The sequence below is a fragment of the Liolophura sinensis genome, chromosome 3 (genome assembly GCF_032854445.1).
Source record: "Liolophura sinensis isolate JHLJ2023 chromosome 3, CUHK_Ljap_v2, whole genome shotgun sequence".
Classification (NCBI taxonomy): domain Eukaryota; kingdom Metazoa; phylum Mollusca; class Polyplacophora; order Chitonida; family Chitonidae; genus Liolophura; species Liolophura sinensis.
The window spans coordinates 3,170,422-3,187,091 of record NC_088297.1 but is presented as its reverse complement, the minus strand read 5'-3'; the positions used below and the strand labels follow the sequence as shown (position 1 = coordinate 3,187,091).

The following is a 16,670-nucleotide window of genomic DNA, read 5'->3' as shown; positions in this document are numbered from 1 at the left end:
ACGTCAAGTTTCATACAATTTTCTGCGCTCACTCTGTTGGCTTATATTCGTGTTTTCAATGAAGAAATGTTTTCATGTCAAAGTAAAGGCTGAAATCATTTACAAGAAACGCTGTCCAGCAAAATAGGTCCATGGATTTTTTACCTGATATATTCTTCATGTTAATGTTCCTTCGTCCTTAACGGTTCTGTGAAGTGGTGATGTTGCGAGTCCAAATTCACTTCAAACCAAAACATAACCAAATCGAAATTTATTTGTCAATATGCGCTATTTCTCTGACACTGTGCCTGATTATATATTTATTTATTTGAATTGTGTTTTACGCCGCACTCAAGAATATTTCGCTTGTAGGGCGGCGGCAAGTGTTATGGTGGGAGGACACGGGGCATATCCCAGTCGAAACCCACGACCATTCGCAGGTTGCTGCAGACCTTCCAAAGGAATATATAGTATGTTATCTACAGCAAGAAAATGGATGAAAGTACGTGTGATACAGAATTTGTTTAATTTGAGCCCTGCTTATAATGTGAGGTAGGGCTGATATTTATACACTGGTTTTCACTCAGATAGCAGTGCGCATATGTCTAGGTTAGGTAAATCTACCTTTTCCTGTTTCCAAAACTATATTCATATAAAATCAAGAAAATACACAACTTATTCTGCCTACGTATATGAAGAATGGACTCGGTAACAAGTGGCTGAGGAGCCCGAAGTGCCAGTTCATCACTCAAATAGCAGGTGTCTCTGTCCAGGGTTAGGCTAGGGTTAGGCTAGGGTTAGGTGAATGCTACCTTTTTTCCTATTGAAATGCGATGTTTTATTCAAATTAAGAAAAGGTGTGACATACTGTGTCCACATTACTTACATAAAGTATAAATTCAGCAGCACTAGCACGAGTCAGCAGTGGCAGCTTATAACTCAGTTCGCAGTGCGTATATATGGGTTAGGGTTGGGTCATTGTTAGCCTGTTATATTTGAAATTCGACATACCGGTGAAATTAAAGAAATACACGGCATATGCAATATATTAATTGGATAAACAATCCATATAGAGCAGCACGTGGCTTAGTACCACTGAGGACCGCTAGCTCATCTCTCGGAATGCCCTTGAGATCTCCAATGTTAGCTAGTGCAGCATTATTATCCAAGAGCCCTCTCACCAGTGTTGATAGCTGTGAGTTCGAGTCTAGCTTTTGGTGTCTTTCTCTCCAACTTTAATTCGGAAGACCTGGGACCACCCTGAGGACTGTCGTAGGTTTCTCCCGGGCTCTCATCATAATCCTGGCCCCTGTGGTATAAGTGATATATTCTTGAGTACAATGTAAACTTCCAAAGAGATAAATAGCTATGTATGCATCTATGCTTGCGGTTTAACGTCGTACTTCACAATTTTTTAGATAAATAACTAAATTTGCCAACGAAGTGCTATAACATATGAACGTTGTACGTGGTGTTTTCCTCAGAAAATAATTGATGACAGATATTATATATGCAATTTGACGCAAATATTTACGACTTTAACGTGTAAAGAATCAGTATCTATATTTGGTACCTCTTGTTTTGAAATGCGCAGATCAATGTTACATACTCTAACGTTTTAGGCATATATATATATTTATATATATCACTATTCAAACTAACTGCATTCACTGTCATCTTCAGACGGGTAAAATGTTGATTCTCCTTTCTGGATGTTCGCGAAGGAAAAAGACCACCAAGCAACGTTTGTAACGTGGCAAAACTGCTTAAATATGACGCTAAATAGCAATCAGTCAATAAAGCGGCTTACTACAGCATGTCCTGCCATGAGACCCCTAAATTAACATCAACCAATGTTTATCAGATATTCAATCATTTATTTATTTATTTATTTGATTGGTGTTTTAGGCCGTACTCAAGAATATTTCACTTATACGACGGTGGCCAGCATTATGATGGGAGGAAACCGGGCAAAGCCAGGGGGAAACCCACGACCATCCGCAGGTTGGTGGGAGACATCCCATGTACGTCCGGAGAGAAAGCCAGCATGAGCTGTGCTTGAACAGCTTAAGAGGCTCCTGGGTCATTACGCTGCGCTAGCGCGCTATCCAACTGAGCCAAGGAGGCCCCGATATTCAGTGCGCCGTGTTTTCGTTTATAATATCCATTGCTATGACATATTAAACAAAACCAGACATTTCAAAACACCAGAGCAGTTAGTAATTGCATGTTTATTACACATCAATAACATTAATCTAACCACGTTGTACAAAAAGCTCTGAAATAAATATGTAAACAAGGAATACAAAGTCCATGATAAATTTTATAAACATTCTTGTCCTATTTCACTGAGAGCTTGCAGTCTTACAATATAGTCAGTCTCAGTATGCTGATAAAAGTACAACAGAATGATATAGTGTATATCAAGTAGGCCTATGTCACAGCTAGTGTGGGTCTTGCCACAATGAATAATCCACAGTAATATGCACCGTGAGATGTAAGCAACATAGATTTCTAAGTAATCTGCATAAATCCAGTATAGCCTACATGATGACACAAACATGTTCCTTTATTAAACATTTATCAAACAATATGAAGATATTGGATATGAAGGTTTTTGCGTCTACATTTGTACACAGCATAAAAGTGTACAAAAGCTAAAACAAAACTTTTTCACCTGTATAACTCAGCTGCAGTCTGGGATACGACTCAGTTGTGAGCCGCATAAGTTACAGACAAGTTTAATAAGGCATTCAGGGAACACCGACTGCTCGCGTGATTGAACAATTCGTAAAACGCATGATGTTTAAGTGAGGTGATACAATCAAATACTGTCTAAACCAAAATAAAAGAGAATGACATCATCATACACAGATATCATTCTCTCATTAGATAGTGCTATAAGAATTTGTCATTGATTCAACAACAAACGGCAAAATTATAATACTATCATAATTATAACTGTTTATGGTATGCTTAAGATGGCAGAGCAGCCACTTGTAATCCGTTGAGGTGGAAAACGACACCAATGTGGGAAGTTGGTAATGGTCTTTGATATGCATATGTTGAGCTATGATAGTAAAAAAAATTCCTTGTAAGGAGTTCCAAAGTCGACTCGCAGGAGTAATTTATAATATGCAAATCTCTACGCATGATTGGCTATCCGTGTCCTATGGGTGGCCACCGCAAGCCTATGATTAGCTGTACATGACAACAGTCACTGACTGTGTGAATGGTTTAAATATTCGGTCGAGGTATAGGTATGGGCTAGTGTAACAGGCTCCTAGTAATAATACAGGTGTGGACAGCTTTGACACTCCACAAATGTGGTAAAGTTGCTAGAGAGACAGTGAGCTTCTCTAGTTTGGTGTTTGTCTGAGAAACTGTAACCATACTTGGATGGTTTATAGAAATATTTGTTTACAGTCCACAAAACAGAAAAATGCCAGGGAATCATGGCTGTCAATATCGTTCTTGGTAGGTCAGTGCACAAAAATTGTAGATATAAGTGTAAGTTTTTGTGATTCAAAGAAATAGGTAAGCACAGACAGGGAGTCACTGAGCATATATCTCTGTTGCTATCCACTGGTACACAGTTTATACGCACAGACAGGGAGTCACTGAGCATGCATGATCATTTGTGGATTGTGATATTGTGGGATAAGACAATTTGAACCTATATACTGTCCGCACCAGTGAGGGCTACGTTGACTCTACAACTAAAAATATTTGTCTTCCTTTCATTCCAGATATAAATCATGAGTTGCAGAAAGAATCAGAAATGAGACTGGCTGAGGTGAGCTCGTATGTATTTTATGCATTGGAGAAAGGAGTTGAACTGTTCACTTTTCTCAGTATTTACCCCTTGCAATGTGGTTATGTGAGATGACCTGTAATTGTTTCCTAATTTGTGAGAAAATTCATGAAAGAGATCATGACCATAGGACTAAACCACAGGAACAAGTGGGACCAGCCTACTCAAGACACCTTGGTACAGCGCTTCTCACACTTCTGGTCATCCGATGGAGAAGTCATAGTTTTGCTTCATGCCAATGGTGTAGGATGGCAGCTGTCGTACATGATTTCCATGTGTGCTGAAATAATACGCCACTCCATCTTCAGCATTGTACAGACTATGTTTATTATACAGACCTGGGTGGGCTGTGGAAGGTGGGTTGTATAATGTTTATGGTATAGACCCAGATGGACTGTGGAAGGTAGGTTGTTGAGTGTTTATTACACAGACCTGGGTGGGATATGAAAGGTGGGATGTACTGTGTTTATTATACAGACCTGGGTGGGCTGTGGAAGGTGGGTTGTAGAGTGTTTACTGTATGGACCTGGGTGGGCTGTGGAAGGTGGGTTGTAGTGTGTTTATGGTACAGACCCAGATGGACTGTGGAAGGTAGGTTGTTGAGTGTTTATTATACAGACCTGGGTGGGATATGAAAGGTGGGTTGTAGTGTGTTTATGGTACAGACCCAGATGGACTGTGGAAGGTAGGTTGTTGAGTGTTTATTATACAGACCTGGGTGGACTATGAAAGGTGGGTTGTAGTGTGTTTATTATACAGAACTGGGTGGGCTATGGAAGGTAGGTTGTTGAGTGTTTATGGTATAGAACTGGGTGGGCTGTGGAAGGTGGGTTGTTGAGTGTTTATTATACAGACCTGGGTGGGATATGGAAGGTGGGTTGTAGTGTGTTTATGGTACAGACCCAGATGGACTGTGGAAGGTAGGTTGTTGAGTGTTTATTACACAGACCTGGGTGGGATATGAAAGGTGGGTTGTAGTGTGTTTATTATACAGAACTGGGTGGGTTGTGGAAGGTAGGTTGTTGAGTGTTTATGGTACAGAACTGGGTGGGCTGTGGAAGGTGGGTTGTTGAGTGTTTATTATACAGACCTGGGTGGGATATGAAAGGTGGGTTGTAGTGTGTTTATGGTACAGACCCAGATGGACTGTGGAAGGTAGGTTGTTGAGTGTTTATTACACAGACCTGGGTGGGATATGAAAGGTGGGTTGTTGAGTGTTTATTATACAGACCTGGGTGGGCTGTGGAAGGTGGGTTGTAGTGTGTTTATGGTACAGACCCAGATGGACTGTGGAAGGTAGGTTGTTGAGTGTTTGTTACACAGTCCTGGGTGGGATATGAAAGGTGGGTTGTAGTGTGTTTACTGTATGGACCTGGGTGGGCTGTGGAAGGTGGGTTGTAGTGTGTTTATGGTACAGACCCAGATGGACTGTGGAAGGTAGGTTGTTGAGTGTTTATTACACAGACCTGGGTGGGATATGAAAGGTGGGTTGTAGTGTGTTTATTATACAGAACTGGGTGGTTTGTGGAAGGTAGGTTGTTGAGTGTTTATGGTACAGAACTGGGTGGGCTGTGGAAGGTGGGTTGTTGAGTGTTTATTACACAGACCTGGGTGGGATATGAAAGGTGGGTTGTTGAGTGTTTATTATACAGACCTGGGTGGGCTGTGGAAGGTGGGTTGTAGTGTGTTTATGGTACAGACCCAGATGGACTGTGGAAGGTAGGTTGTTGAGTGTTTGTTACACAGTCCTGGGTGGGATATGAAAGGTGGGTTGTAGTGTGTTTACTGTATGGACCTGGGTGGGCTGTGGAAGGTGGGTTGTAGTGTGTTTATGGTACAGACCCAGATGGACTGTGGGAGGTAGGTTGTTGAGTGTTTGTTACACAGTCCTGGGTGGGCTATGAAAGGTGGGTTGTAGTGTGTTTATTGTACTGAGACCTGGGTGGGCTGTGGAAGGGCAGTTGTCGAGTGTTTATTAAACAGACCTGGGTGGGATATGAAAGGTGGGTTGTACAGTGTTTATCATACAGACCTGGGTGGGCTGTGGAAGGTGGGTTGTAGTGTGTTTATTATACCGACCTGAGTGGGCTGTGGAAGGGCAGTTGTAGTGTGTTTGTTACACAGACCTGGGTGGGCTGTGGAGGGGAAGTTGTAGTGTGTTTATTATACAGACCTGGGTGGGCTGTGGAAGGGCAGTTGTAGTGTGTTTATTATACTTAACTGGGTGGGCTGTGGAATGGCAGTTGTAGTGTGTTTATTATACAGACCTGGGTGGGCTGTGGAAGGGCAGTTGTAGTGTGTTTATTAAACAGACCTGGGTCGGCTGTGAAAGGTGGGTTGTAGTGCGCTAATTATACAGGCCTGGGTCGACTGTGGAAAGTAGGTTGTCAAGTGTTTGTTACACAGACCTGGGTGGGCTGTGGAAGGTGGGTTGGAGTGTGTTTATTATACATACCTGGGGTGGGCTGTGAAAAGGTGGGTTGTAGTGTGTGTAGAGGGACCAGGGTGGGTTATGGGCAGTGGGTTGTAGTGTCTGTACACTGTTGAATGGGATATGGAAGTAGGTGTGTAGTGACCTGGGTGGGCTAAAGAGTGTGCATTGTGCGAATATTTGGATGAGCTACGGAAGGTGGGTTTAATATGTGAAGTGTGTTGATTGTACAGAGAACTGGGTGGGATTTGAAAGGTCTGGTGTAGTGTGTGCATTATACAGAGAGAATATTGAGTAGACGGTGTGTAAAATGGCATGTGATGGCAGCAGATGATTCTCCATAGAGAGGAGAGCTGTGTTTTGATGAGAAAACACGGCAGACTGCTTCAGCATCTTCTCAACATTCCACTCAAGCTCAATGGCTCCATCAACTTGGTCCAGTTGTTTGGGATAAACAGTTTCTATAAAATGGAACAATACACTACTTCTTGTATCCTGTGAATATTGTTAGTAAGGATGGCACAGACTAAAGCCATTGTAAGCATGACTGTAGTGCAGTGGGACACTTTGAATGGGACTATGGCTTCACAATAAACATATGTAACGATTAGTGTGTACTTACAGTTGGTATACAGCGTCATAGTGCTCTACACTAACTGACTTGCACAATTGCACAGTATTACATGGCAAACTGCACTTGGTCACATAAATAACAATGCCATTGTTTATATGCACACATTATATTTAATACTACTTATAATAAGGCATAAAATTATAGTTGTGTTAATTTGTTTTAGCAGTACTGGACACATGTTTAATATTTTACTCTTTTATATATTAATAGAAAATAAAAGCTTTTTAATAAATATATTGAGAGAATGATACCCAGGGACTGTCTGGAAACATAGTCATGTAATGCTGTTCTACAACAAGTACCAAGCTCAGGTCAGAGAGAATGCTCCCCACGGGTATCCTACATTTGGTACAACAGTTAACCATTGGGGCTGGTTTGAAAGCTTGCCCTGATAATACATGTAATTTAACATGTAAAGGTAACATGAGAAAAAAAATGTACAGTGTGACAATTGTTTGTTTGGGATTTGAAATTATGAAAGAGTTTCCTGCCTATTGAACTTGAGCTCAACACGTAAAGTACTGAGGTCGTGAATTTGGTAATTTACGGTACTTAATACACTTACAAAGCACAAAGGATATGAACTTAAACAAGTGTCTCCTTAAAAGAGGAAGTTGTAACTTTTAGCATGAAGGGGATAGTGCAACTACTGATTGACCCGTATCAGTATGATGGCTCGGGCGGGGTGCCTTACTTCCCTTCAGTAAAGCGACTCAGTGAAGCAGCACTAGATAAAAGAGCGGTGGAATTCCGTCCTGCAACAAGGAGGCACAGTACCTACACGCTAAGCATTCCCTCATCGTCATATGACTGTAAAATTGTTAAATATGACTTTAAGCCCCAAGCCACTCACTCACATGGCTATACCATCTAACGAACAACATATCTTTACTTTTCCAAAAAGCCAGGAAAGAAATTTAATATTATGCTTTCAGCACTTATAATAAATGTCCCAAAAATTACAAGAATTTGGGTAGCTAAAATGTTAACAGAGCATGAGCTATGGAACATGTCTTTGTGTTGTGTTCCCCATGTGAGTAAAACCTGAGCTTAGTACATGCCGTACATATGCCTGCATGTTGACTAATAAACTAACGCAATGGCACCGAGTTTTGTAGTTCGAGGAAACTGTCCAGGGTAAACCACCAGCCTTGGGCATGTTTATATTATGTTAGAATGCAAGGCACAGGGTATTGAATGAATGAAAGACTGCCCAACAGCACCCTGAGATACTGCATACCGTGACCTATACCAAGTGCCTATGATGTTTGGGAAAGCAGAGATTGCCTGCGAGCACCGGGATTGAACCTACACTTTGTTTGTCTGTGAGTTAGAGACAAGCTGCTAACCATGCTTCATGTAGCTGTGTGCTATTACAAGACAACTTGAGGCATCCATCTGTGGGTACGTTGTAGTTGCACCACCCACAACTGTCCCCATTGATGCTTGCCATATGTATGAAGGATGATGACTGAATGGTATGTGTTGACCACAGAAATGAAGAGTACCTGATTAAGTATACTAGTACATGTACCTGGAATGTAAGGATACAGCAATTATATTTATGCTTTACAGGTGAGCCAACAATAAAGGTTGAAAGATGGAACAAAAATAAACTTGAAAATTAACCATTTTATTTTGTGATTTTCCTGTTTTTGAAGGCTTTTGGATAACATAAATATGTCTTAAACAATTACTGGGACAATCCACATGTGCCACAAATTAGATGATTTTTGAGTTTTATATTTGCACTGCCTTAAAACATTAGAAAAAAAAGAAGATTTTGCCCGTAAAACAGAAATATTAATTGATGAGGCCTAAAGACTCAAAAGTATTGTACATCTGGATACAGTTCAGAGACCTCCAAGTTGCTCCAAAGATGTACAGGAGAAACAGACGGCAGAAATAGTTAACTGTTGTATTTCTAATTTGATAATATAAAAGAATACCAGTAAGTTAATGACCATGCAACCTGATGAAGAACTGAGTAATGATTTGTTCACTCAAGACAACAAAATTGAATATTATATTCGATTATTATTTTAAATAAAATGACAAACTTTATTCGAATGAAGTGATGATTTACAAGAAAACTGATGGATTGCATTGCATGCACCAAGATTAAAACCAATTGAGACAACAAGCCTCAACAGAGGTGATTTAGACTACCTGTGCAGAAACAAGGTTTGCGTCACAAATGGTGAAAATATAAAATGAAGTGTGAAGTGTTCATCAAAGATGGCAGGATTAATTGCAGATGATGGATTTATCTGTCTCTAGTCACCCCAAAATGTTGTCTTCTGTTGTACTCATGGGAGGAATGGAGAGGATCTGAAAAGAAGAATAGATGGTGCTTTAAAGCATAATAACCAAGCAGAATTTGTTGCATGAACAGCATTTATATCTAAAACCATCTGGCATTGGGCTGATGTGAACAGGTATCAAAAATAAATAAGAACACATAATGTGGGTAGTGTGTGCACTACATAAAAACAACTAGCTCTAGAGGAATGCACTTAACTGAAGCTAATGAGGCAATCATGAGCACTGACCCAGGAGATGAAGAGTCAGTTGTGCAGTACATAATTTAATTTGGCTTTTAGGATTTGCAAGTAAATTGCATGTTTTGTTGAATTTGGCAGAATGCTTCTAATTTATTTATCTGATAGTTTGTTAATGCTGTACCGAAGACTTGTTGACTCGTATAATGTTCATGAGTATTATGGGTTAATGAAATGGGAGTGCCCATGGAAAACCACAATTTATTTATTTGGTGTTTTACGCCATACTGAAGAATATTTCACTTATACGACAGCGGTCAGCATTATGGTGGAAGGAAACTGGGCTCAAAACCCACAACCATCTGCCAGTTGTTACCAAACCTTGCCACCTAGGACCGCAGAGGACATGAACTGACTGCGACTGCATTGGTGACAGGCGAATAGCTCTGAATACAGGCAGCCGACTAGGGCCATACATGAACTCTGTTATACCTCTGTGTACATATACTTTGTACAGTAATGTACAGTATTACAGTACAGATATTGTGTTGTGTATATTGTAGCTGAGAGGAGATCGAGATGGGTGAGTATTATGATGCTGCTAGTTTATTTACTTATTTGATTGGTGTTTTGCAATGGACTGAGGAATATTTTACGTATTTAACAGCAGAAAGCATTATGGTGGAAACCAGTGAGAGTACAAAGGGAACTTAGTTCACAAATATAAGCCAATTATTTGATGACAAGTTTTGACTGAACAGACACACAGATGAACAAACTGTTTCACAGACCAAATATACGCACCATCTGCAAGTGCAATTTAAAGACACCAATTTTGTTCGCATCTGCAAACAATAACACTGATGGCTGCTGTGGTTTTACTGTCTATACTGTAAATGCATTGGCAACCATTACACTTTATACTCTATGGCTTGCAATAATGGGTTAAATGCTAAACTGTAACAGATTAAAGCAACTGTGTCACACTTTTATTACAAGAATGACATTTGGAAGTACCGGTGGTGGGATAATTTATTTACATAACTCACTCACATGTACTTGTGTTTTACGAAAGGTGAATGTCAGCACTTGGCTTGCATCATGGTTGACAAGGATCTTGAAGATGCCTTTGAATGAATCTGGAATATAATAAAGTTGGAGGTAAGATAACTATGTACAACAATTTTTTTGGCAAATGGAATAATATTATGTAGTGCATATATATATACATCAGAAAAGACATGATAAGCTTAAGTCAAAAGATCGCTTTGGTGTATTTATGTATTTGTTAGCTTGATTACACATATATTTTGTAAAAGTGTTGCCTACATGATTTACATACATTATGCTAAGGGAGGGCATGAGATGACCGCTGATGCTGCAAATGGTTGTGCCTTGAATAATATTTAATGTGTTACCATTACAAAAATGTAACTACATGCACAGTTAACCACATATTTTGAAAGGATTTTATTTAAATTAACTGGTTTGGTTTGAGAATTGGCAGTAAACAAGAACTATTGTTACTAATTAACTGAAACACCTGCAGCTACACAGTGCATGTACATGTAGCAACAAGGAACATAAAATTGTGAGGAGGAAATCAGTGCAAAGAGATAAGTTAACAAAATGGGTTACTAATACACAGTTTCTTTGATCTACATATACACATTTAACCAAATTGACCCAATTTTATGATTGATAAGAAGAACCATGACGAAGTTGCACTGATGGAGAGGCAATATGATAAACAGTGAAACAATGATATACATATGAAAGTGACCTTATTTGATTTTGGTTTGAAGCAATACCGAAGGCCATGTGTAGAAAAAACTAGAAGGTTGTGATGCCAAACATTAAAAATAACATTTTATGAAATGCAACTAAAATTCATGCTTGGGAGTTTTGGAGTGTGTGAATGAGAGAAATTGGTATGAAAACAAAAGCTTTTTATTGGTAAACTGTGATATTTTTGCTCAGTATGTCAGCTAGTTTTAATAACAGTTTGATTAGTTTGGGTGTGCAACAGTTTCAGAGACAAACTGTTTTGTGGACATTAAATGGCTCTACATATGGCCTTGATACTGCATAATATTTAATTATTTGTGCATTTCACTGAGACCATGGCTGTGCCCAAAAAAAAACAAAAAAACATAGGCCTTTGGTCAGCAGCTGGTGAGCTTTGCCACATGCAACACACAGGTTTTGACTGGCAGTGCTAGACAAGTGCATTCTGTGTTGTGTGAATTTTACTTCTGAAACCAACTTCTTTGATGACGACCACACAAGCATGGTCGACGGATTATTGTCATGCTTAAGGAGCCATAAAAATTAAGAGCGGGATGTGTACAATTGCCTTCCAAACTGGGGTGGCTATATGTATCTTGTGTATCTTAACCACTGGGCCACTGCCTGCAAACTACAATATACTGGATGAAGGCAAATGTTTTGAAACCAACCTTAGGTATTACCTCAGCACCAGGAGTGGTGTAGACCACTTGTTGCAACTTTGAGTGCAATTGGGAAGTGCCTTTGTTTGCAAAACTAGTAGCATATACAGACATTGTAGCACACTTGTTGACTGTGGCCATGTTTACATGTTGCTATGTATTTTACAATGATTTGCAACAGCATAACGAAGAACATAAACAGATAATGTAACAGGAGTTTAAGGTTGAAATGGCAAAATAGGTGGCTGTTGATAAACTTGAAAGATGATGTGTCCTTACCAATGTTGCATAAAAGGTGAAAAGATTGGCCTACCCCATATTGACAAGAATGCTGAGGATAAGTAAACCTGAAATTTAAAAAAGGTACATGTAAATTATGCTTTTTTTCACTGAACACATACTACATGTATGATAAAAGGAAACTCAAGTAATGTTATAAGAGATTTGTGTTTAAGATAAACTTTACATCATTTAATCAATGTGATAACAATGAAGTATGCAACGATTAGTTGCATACTTTAGATTAGTTAGGAAAATGACCAAGCCTCTGGTCATAAAACAATTGGCACACTATCGATATATTATGAGAGAAGGCTTTAATCAAGAGCATGTATGAGCAACACAAACAGTATGAGGCTTAGAGAAAAAGTGTAATGGTGTAAGAATGCAATAAAAACAAATGAACAACAACATGTTATGCTAAACTTATAATTGCTACCAAAGGGCTCGCCTGTATGAGACACATGAAAGCAAAACTTCGGCCCAATGCATAAAGAACTGAAATCGTGAATTTGGTAATTTACAGTAATTAATATGCTCAAGGAGATTTATATGTATGTAAAACTTCAGGTCAATACATGACATACTTTGTAAGATACCAACCCTATACTGTGCTCTACAAGTGGGCAAACCCTGAGCTCAATACCCGCAGTACTTTTTAAGATACCACCTCCTAACATTTTGTTTAACATCGTTTTCTCCATTATCAGATGCAGATGCTGACGCCCGGGGTACGACATAAGCTACAAAGTTTAACCATAGAGGCTGCTGATAACAGAAGCTGCAATACATGAGCATACTGATGCCAGAGAGCAACAAAAGCCATTTTAGGGGGGAAAAAAATAACAAAAATTCAACATGTAAAAGATGTACATATATACAGCTATGCACAAGCCACAGATGTGTGAACATGAAAACAAAATATGTTTAGAACCTGGAAATTTTGTATGATTTTAATACAGCCATGAGATTGAAATAATACACAAATACTAACAGAACTGAGGAAAAACAACTGAAGCAGTATGTTGATTAGAATCTGCATTGGTAACACATGACAAGTTTATAGCCATATGATGGCCTAGTTAATGGTTTGGGAACCAGAATAATATAGTTTCTGTACAAAGAGTTAAGCTTAGCATAGATTTTCTGGACATAGTTTACATGTATAAAACTTAAACACAAAAGTGGCACAGGCGTAAAATAGACATTCATGTAACATGATCTAAAGGAATATACAAGTGTGATGGAAACACAAACACATCTGAGATTAAAATATTGAGGAATAAGACGGAATGTTCAAGCAGTTGAACTTGGAACACAAGGGATTACTGTAAAGTCCTTATTATTCTCTGGAATTTATTTTTGTGGGTTTTCTCCAAAACTATGTTTGCTGGAATTAATTTTTGTGTATTTAAGAGAATACTGAAAGACAAATCTTAAATTTTCCAAGATATGGCCCAAATTATTCAAGCACGTCAAACCTGAATCATCATGGGTGGCTTTAATTCTCCTTTGTTTCCTGCAGTGTCACTAATCCTTGTGATCTGGATCATAGATTAAAACAATGGTGGATGCTTTAACACTACGTAAGAAGATTATCTTCGCACCTACTGTGAGCAGTACTCAAACAGGTGTCACTTCTTTTTGATTCACTGATGAGTACTTTTAAAGTACTCATCAACTTCTGGCAAAGTGACCTGTCACCTTTTGAGCAGTTTACTTCAAAACATGTGAATTCACCATTATCGGCGCCAATCACTCATTCTTTATCAAGCAACACGGTAAGTTTTGCACTGTTTTCAGTTTTAATCGTCCCCTGTAGCAGGTTAGAAACCGCAAACATTGCTGTAGCTGTCAAACGGCCATTGTGTTATACACACTCCACAGTTTGTTAGAACTTATTGGATCACAAGAGAGACACAGCTAATGACATAGCGCTTATCACAGCGACATTCATTAGAAGCCAGCACATGCTAGAATGTACTTTTCTTTCACTTTACTGGCACAGTGAAGACTAATCTAACTACAGACGAATGAACTCCCACTTTGTTTTATACCAACAAAGCCTTAGCATCAGAGTTTGTACATATTTAAACCATAATTTACCTTCGACCTGTAGCACATCATTCAATATTGGATATTTTTCGCTGAAATTATTTTTTGCGGTAAATTATTGATACGAAAATTAGTTCTATGCAAAAATTAAGTACTTCACAGCATTCTGTTTTTGCTAACCATACACAAAAACACAATTAGAGGTTTTACACAAATGCATTTTTGAGACAGTGTGAAGCCGAGAATGGCATAACATAAACATGCATTAGGGGAATGTTATGGGAGCTTGATGCACGCAACATTTAAAGAAGGGAACAAGTGCATGCTGGAAATGGTGCATGTTGTTGGCATACTGTATAAATGATAAATTTATTTATTTCATTGGTGTTTGATGCTCAAGAGCATTCCAGTACAGCATTATGGTGGGAGGAAACTGGGCAGAGTGAGGAGGAAACCCACAACCATGCGCAGGTTGCTGGAAGACCTGCTCATGTACGGCCAGAGAGGAAGCCAGCATGAACTAGAGTTGATCTCTTAGCGACTGGGTCACATGGCAGCACTGGCGTGCTAACTCCCTAACTCCCTCAGACAAGAAGGCCAATCTTGTTTCAATGGTATTAAAAAAAGGATATGTGACATATGCAATGGCTGTAGGTTTGATGGGTTGCACAAACAGAAATTTAACATGCATGTAAAGAAGTACTTCCGAGTGATTATACTGAAATTTGAAACATGGTGCATGAATGGCAGATGATGCCAGTAGGTGATGTACACATAGAAGTAAGGGTGCAGTGCATACTTCCAAAACGTAGCATATCACTAAACTGACATACATCGGTCGCAGAAAAGGACAGGCATTACGAGCAACCACATCATACACTGGGCCTACTGCGAACTAGGCAAGGATCTCGGCTGTGATCTTTTAATATGGGGTTAGGCATAGATCACAGCCGAGGAGTCATCCAGGTTAAAACAGTGGTATGTAAAAATAGCCAAGCGCGGAGAAACTACGTGCAACAAAAATCTGTGCAAAATGTACCAGTACATGCATTAACAGGACAAAACTCCAATGAATTATGTTCACCGAGTCATCCTCTGCCAAGTTTTCCAACATTCTGTACCCTTTACGGCCAGTAAATCTAAGATAATTCACAGTTGTGACTTACGCTCACATGCCGTGTTGACATTTTGACCTACAAAACCATGTTACTGCTACCCGCCCATGTGCATTCATGGTTGACCTTTCATTACGTCACTATGTTTTGAGCTGGCTGTCAGTTCTGACAGGCACAAAGCCATGTGACTGAGGAGATTCAAATTTGACAGAAGCCTATGGCACAAAATGACAGACCTCACAGTTTGTGCAAACTATCAGATTAAAATTATTTTTTTAGCAAATGAAAAACGGGGGTTACCTTCGACATCCGCTTCATTCAAAATTGGGTACCATAGGCATTACGGTGCGTGAAGGCCTTGATAGTTTTTTGCCAAAGGATGTGGCAGGTACGTCAGAAAAGACAAAACGCTCCCTGACTGTTACCATTTGCTGTTGACAGCAACAGCTGGCAAGTCGTCAGAATTTCAATTTCCGGAAATTTTCCGGAAAGGTTATCCACTGCTGCGCAAGCGTGCCTCGCTAACCCAGATTTTAAAAACATGCCAGCGCATGGCGACCTGCCAAATATAACCATATTTTTGACTTCAGCTAAGATTTACAGGAGAGTGGGGATGTAAAGTCGAGTAGCGGCTGTGGCAAGATGTGCGTAAATATTTTAGCTTTCAGAATAGCCGTGCTTTATGTGTATTCAGGACGAATCTAAAACGCATGCATTTGAATTGAATGAGGTTGTAGCTCTTTGTAAGCAATATTCCGAAATCGGGTGCAGACAACTCTCGGGCTAAGGATGGCTAGCGGTCCACTATATATAAGCCACTCTTAGACCGAGGTCTCGGGCTAACTGTGGACAACACCAGTGTGTTGAAGATAGCACACTGAGAACCAAAGAGTGCTGGGAAAGTAAATGCTTACATATATTTCTGCACAAACCTAGCCACATAGAGCTACCACCAACTTTACGTTTGCAACTACTAAGTTGGACTTATTAAATACTGAGGATGAGTACGTCATGCACTAACATTGCTAAAATAAAGAGCACAACAACAACTTTGACAGTTTGCGCTGTTGTAACTAGCCTACAAGTACATTATACACTGATGAACTCAAATGGCACAGAATGGCAAGCGTAATTCATAGATTGGCGAGCACTGTTTGGATTAATTATGATGCGTATAAAATTTTACCTAAAAAATAGTAAAAATAAGTGAGCTTACATCAGCTGAGGTAGCAACACCTTCCATTGAACTGAAGTTACATGTGCCAATGATCGACCCGAGTGCCTGAGTAAGAACTGCTGTGATTGGACGAAACAGCCAGGTTTGTAAGATACGATCTGATTGAGTCCAACAATTTGCGGTCAAGCCATGGTGCATTTCGCGCCATATGTGTGGTCATGCGCACTACACCGTC

General features: G+C 39.5%; 1 long non-coding RNA gene across 4 annotated transcripts; it reads right to left on the bottom strand.

Moving 5' to 3' along the window:
• Positions 1–8,971: 8,971 nt before the first annotated feature.
• On the bottom strand, positions 8,972–16,560 carry LOC135463964 (uncharacterized). Of its 4 annotated transcripts, XR_010443618.1 has the most exons (5): positions 16,475–16,501; positions 15,559–15,817; positions 12,089–12,156; positions 10,413–10,498; positions 8,972–9,189 (listed from the first exon to the last, which is right to left on the bottom strand). It is a non-coding gene; the product is annotated as an uncharacterized LOC135463964 (long non-coding RNA). The 4 variants fall into 4 exon arrangements; XR_010443616.1 differs by lacking the exon at positions 15,559–15,817 and having other exon boundaries at positions 16,475–16,560; XR_010443617.1 differs by lacking the exon at positions 15,559–15,817 and having other exon boundaries at positions 16,445–16,501.
• Positions 16,561–16,670: the final 110 nt, after the last annotated feature.